Here is a 5,578-nt window from a genome sequence, read left to right as displayed (position 1 = left end):
GCGTTTAGTCATGCCGGCCACATGACCACAGAGATGTCTTCGGACAGCGCTGGCTCTTTGGCTTTGAAACGGAGATGAGCACCGCCCCCTAGAGTCGCCCCCCTAGAACACATATGTGCGAGGGGAACCTTTATCTTTACCTATACATTGGGATCAAAGCACGTACACTACAATCAACCCATATCAATTATAAAAACATAACTGTAAAATGAATGGAAGGCGTGTGTAAAGGGGGAGAATCATATTTTCATAGGTGGAGGGTGATTACGGAGGTCAGAGAATGGGGAAAAGAATGATTTGATTGTTGATAACAGCCATTCGAAGGCCTTTTAGACAATTAGAAGAAGACAACAAGCAGATGAGGAAGTGGGAAGCAACATCTGGAATCTACGACTATCAGTCAACTGCCAGGACCATAAGCCATGACCCTGGAGAAGTAGTTTGGTGCCTGAAGCAGATCAATAAATGACTTGGTAGATCAACAATCATGGGGGGGAAAACTTGAATCACTTCCTTAGAATTGGATGGGGAGACTTGAGCCATTTGGGATTTATCAACTTATTGATGGACTAGATGACCTACAAGGTCCCTTCCAACTCTGTTAATCCGTAATTGACAGCATCAATTGTTCCAATTATTTCTACCAGGGGTTTCATGGAAAGATCTGACAGCTTTCCATCCAAAGCCAACCAGGACATTGGGACTCTGGAGATGCTGGCGGTGGGTAGGTGTGTGTGGGGGTAACAGTAGTTGGCAGATGACTATGGATCTTCCTGACTTTCCTGGACATTTTGCTTTCCCTTCACCCAATCCCAGAGAAGAAGAAAATGACATGAATTCTTCTTTAGATGATGGGATTATTCCTTGACTTCTTAAAGGAGTCTTGGTTTTCCTCTTCACCAAGAAGTTATCGGTGGACTCCAGAATCCTGGATAATTTTCATCCAGTATCTAACCACTTTTTGGGAGAAGGGGAGGGTTGGTAAGAAGACAGCATCCGAGGACCTTGGATGAAATGAAGTATAAGGATCCATTTCCATCGAGATTCTGATCCATATGTGGGATAGAAATAACACTGGTTGGGCTTTGGATAATCTCAGGTGAGGACGGGATGAAGGTCGCGCATCCATCTTTGCCCCTACTTGACTCTCTGCATAGAACTTTTAAACAGGTATATGTTTCTATGAATATATGTCTATAGTTTTGAGGAGCGTGGGTAGTTTTGTTTTCTTTACATTTATTCTAAGAAAGTTCTCTCTACAGGTATAATTTTTACAGTTCTGAATTGCTAAAGGCTTGCCTTGTTCTGTATCAATCTATATAGAGAGAATTAAGAGGCATCTTTAGCTGAACTCCATCTTGAGCAATGCCTTGGTCAATGGTGGTAAAGGGACATAGCACTGTCCATGTTGGGGACCTCTTATTGAACATTCTTGAAGTCTTGTTATAGTCCTTCTGACCTCCTTTTCTTTTTCTGGAAGCTGTTTTTAAATGTTGTTGAACTGTTTAGATTTTTAAAAAGTTGTTGGTTGTATTTGAGCAACATGTTTACTTGTCTTTCACTTATTCATGACTGCATAAACAGGTTTCCTGCATTTACATCATACCAGACAATAAACTAACTACACAGGTTGAGTTTCCAGAATATGGTTAGCTACTCACTGGTTCATGTGCCATGCACATCCAGTCCTTTTCTTTCAATGTTGTTGTAAACTGCATTGAGAAAATAATAGCCACAAATATCCAGGGATGGGGAAGCAACTTCATCTTCTGCTTGGTATAAACACAAAGATCAAACAGATACTATGTTCTTATTCTAGTCTACGGAAATGTTTGAGAATAGTAGTAGAGTAACTAAGTGAAACAATGTGCCAGGAGGGACTAAGCAAATGCAAAAAGATTACGGCATTGATTTCTGCAAACAAATATATATATATATATATTTGTTGTAGTAGAGAAGCCTGAGTTTTCTCCATTCTGGTTCATGCAGGAAAAAATAGTCCAAAATGCACAGTTTTGTAAATGCTTCCTTAGGACCCCTAATAACAAAATTTGGAGTAGTTTTATTCAGTAATCATTTGGCCGTGAAAGGAAGGAAGGAAGGAAGGAAGGAAGGAAGGAAGGAAGGAAGGAAGGAAGGAAGGAAGGAAAGAAAGAAAGAGGGAGGGAGGGAGGGAGGGAGGAAGGAAGGAAAGAAAGAAAGAAAGAAAGAAAGAAAGAAAGAAAGAAAGAGGGAGGGAGGGAGGGAGGGAGGGAGGGAGGAAGGAAGGAAGGAAGGAAGGAAGGAAGGAAGGAAGGAAGGAAGGAAGGAAGGAAGGAGGGAAGGAAGGTCTTGAAAACACACGAGCACCCAAACTATCTCTTAACTTAGATGAAAATCCAGGACTTTGGCAGAGCAGAAGTACAGCAGAGCACAGAAACAGTTTATAGGAGAAGACTATGTTAGTTTAGGGTGGCAAAACAAGCAAAAAATATATGCATGATGAAATAAATTGCAGTTCACAAAAACTTATGCCTTTTCATGTGTTTGTTAGTCAGAAAAGGTGCTACCAGCCTCCTGATTTTTTATTTTTTATTTTGCCAGAAACCGATGATTTCAGATTCTTCAAGAGAATACTTGAGAATACTGAAACGAACGCGTGGAAACCCTGGCTTTCTTTATTTTATCACAGACCCTGATCTCACGATTACGTCATCCAAAGGAAGTTGGAAGGGAAGAAATAGAATCCTGTGTAAGCAAAGAAAGCCACTTTTCCCCTCTGCCTTCCCCCCATTTCCCCTCGAAGCACCGAGGATGAATAAGCTGACTGTGAAGCCAGCAGGAAGCTGGTTCCCTCTTTTAGAACCAATGCAGATGTTTCCGTCCCCTTAGTATCACGATCCAGCGACAACAATGGAAGCTGCGCTCGAATGCACAGGTGGCCCAACTGGTTTAGAAAAGGGAAATCCCACATGGCAAGAAACAAGCAAGAAAAATGCAATCCCGGTGGAAGAATTTGTTCTTTGCAGATGAGTTGAAAAGTCCATCTCAAAAGGCTTTTTGCTTTTAACCGAGTAACAGAGTTGGAAGGGACCTTGTAGGTCATCTAGTCCAACCCCCCTCCCCCGCCCAAGCAGGAGACCCTACACCATTTCTGACAAATGGCAGTCCAGTCTCATGCAAAACTTTTGCCAGACCAATTCTTAAATACAGCTCATCTGCCTGGAACCCGCACTGCATATCAGACATTCGAACGAGTCCAAAGATATTTCACGAGAAGAGTCCTCCACTCCTCTGCTCACAACAGAATACCTTATGTCACCAGACTTGAAATTTTGGGCTTAGACAACTTAGAACTTTGCTGCCTTCGGTCTGACCTAAGCGTAGTACACAAAATGATCTGCTAAAACATCCTACCTATCAATGAATACTTCAGCTTCAACCGCAATAATACACGAGCACACAAATAGATACAAACTTAAGGTGAACTGCTCCAAACTTGATTGCAGAAAATACAACTTCAGCAACAGAGTGGTCAATGCCTGGAATGCACTACCTGACTCTGTGGTTTCTTCCCCAAACCCCCAAAACCTTAACCTTAGACTGTCTACTGTTGACCTCACCCCATTCCTAAGAGGTCGGTAAGGGGCGTGCATAATCGCACCAGTGTGCCTTCCGTCCCTGTCCTAATATCCCCGTTTATCCGGATCTATTTCCTGTATTCATAATCATGTTTATACTTATATCTGTTATCTAATACATGCTTGACAAATAAATAAAAAAAATAAAATAAAAGAAACTCCATCTGGAGAATTTCTTCACCGCAATTTCCCCACGGATGTAGTGTGTTTCCTTCTCTGGATTTAAGAAGAGAGTTTTGGGGCCACCGTGTGGCTATTCTGCAACATTAATTTAATCACAGTCTGTTTAAAAACCTTACCAAGGAGAGAATCGTGGTTGTCCAATGCCAGCCAACAGGTCCATACAATGAAGGATGCTGGGAACTGAAGTACAGCAAGGCGCTAAGATATTTGAAGGCAGAAGTGGTTCGAGCCAGAGTTTTAATTTACCATGGTTTACAAAACCAAACTCAATAGGGTTGTTTTGCATTCACAGCCTGAATGTGAAAGTTTTAACCCAGAAGTCCTCAAACTTGGCAGCTTTAAGGCTTTGGACTTCAACTCCCAGAATTCTCCAGCCAGCATAACATAGCTGGCTGGAGAATTCTGGGAGTTGAAGTCCACAAGTCTTAAAGCTGCCAAGTTTGAAGACCTCTGTTTTAACCAGAGGAAAAAAATTGCCTTTGGAAATTGTGGGTGTTCCCAACACCAGAGGCTTTTAAGAAGAAATAGAAACCCAGATGACACCAGAATAAATGAAAAAGGGGGATGGGGGGGGGGGGAAAGAAAGAAGATAATAAGACTAAATGTACAATTATGATGATAATACTGATAGATAGAATAAATCTGAAAAGAAATTGAAAGAAAGTATATACTATTAGAATACAGGAGTTGCTCGGATACCAAACAAGAAGAATATTATATAGCAAAGAAGATAGAAAGGAGAGGGAAGAAGAGGGTAGGAAGAGGAGAGGGAGGGAGAGGAATGGAAGAAAGGGAAAAGAAGAGGAAGGAAGGATAGGGGACAGGAGTAGGAGAGAAGGTGAGAAGGGGGAAAAGAAGAGAGGAGTGGGGCATAGGAAGGGGAAGTAGGATGAGGTAGGAGCAGAGGTGGGTTTCAGCAGGTTCTGACCAGTTCTGGAGAACCGGTAGTGGAAATTTTGAGTAGTTCGGAGAACCGGTAGTAAAAATTCTGACTGGCCCCACCCCCATCTATTCTCTGCCTCCCAAGTCCCAGCTGATCGGGAGGAAATGGAGATTTTACAGTATCCTTCCCCTGCCATGCCCACCAAGCCATGCCCACTAAGCCAAACCCACAGAACCGGTAGTAAGAACATTTGAAACCCACCACTGGGTAGGAGAGGAGGAAGGAGAAAGTAGGAGAGGGGAGGAGGGAGGGAAGGGAAAGAGGAGAAGAAGAAGAAGGTTTGTTGCGAAATCGGAACCTTTTAAAAAAAATTTAAAGCATTTTTTACTACCTCTTCGCCCAAACCGGTAGTAAAAAAAATGCTTTAAAAAGTAAAAAAAAAAAAAGTTTTTTTTTCAAAAAAGTTTTTTATTTGTATTTCTCATAAACACATTTACATGTACAGTCATTTCCATCATTTTTCATTCATCTTTTCTTTTAACTTTCATTTTTCATTTTTACTTTTTCAGGGCTGCTCTTTTACACTTTTCTTTTACTCTAACCTTTCTTCTTCTCCTCCTTCCTCTTTATCCTCCTCCTTCGTTCTTCCTCTCCTTCTCTTTCCTAACCCTAACTTATCAACCCTGGTGATTCACTTAACAGCTGTGGCAAGGAAGGTCGTAAAATAGGACAAAACTCACTTAACGAATGACTCACGGCGACAGAAACTTTGGGCTGAATTGTGGCCATAAGTTGAGGACGATCTGTATAAGTAACCCAGTACATACCTAAAGAGACCACAAGGAGGCAGATTTTCATACCAGAAAAATGACTTCTCCGCTTGATAACCAAA

The sequence above is a fragment of the Pantherophis guttatus genome, chromosome 11 (genome assembly GCF_059756535.1).
Source record: "Pantherophis guttatus breed Tessera chromosome 11, ASM5975653v1, whole genome shotgun sequence".
NCBI classification, from domain to species: Eukaryota; Metazoa; Chordata; class Lepidosauria; order Squamata; family Colubridae; genus Pantherophis; species Pantherophis guttatus.
Note: the sequence above shows the minus strand (reverse complement) of the source record.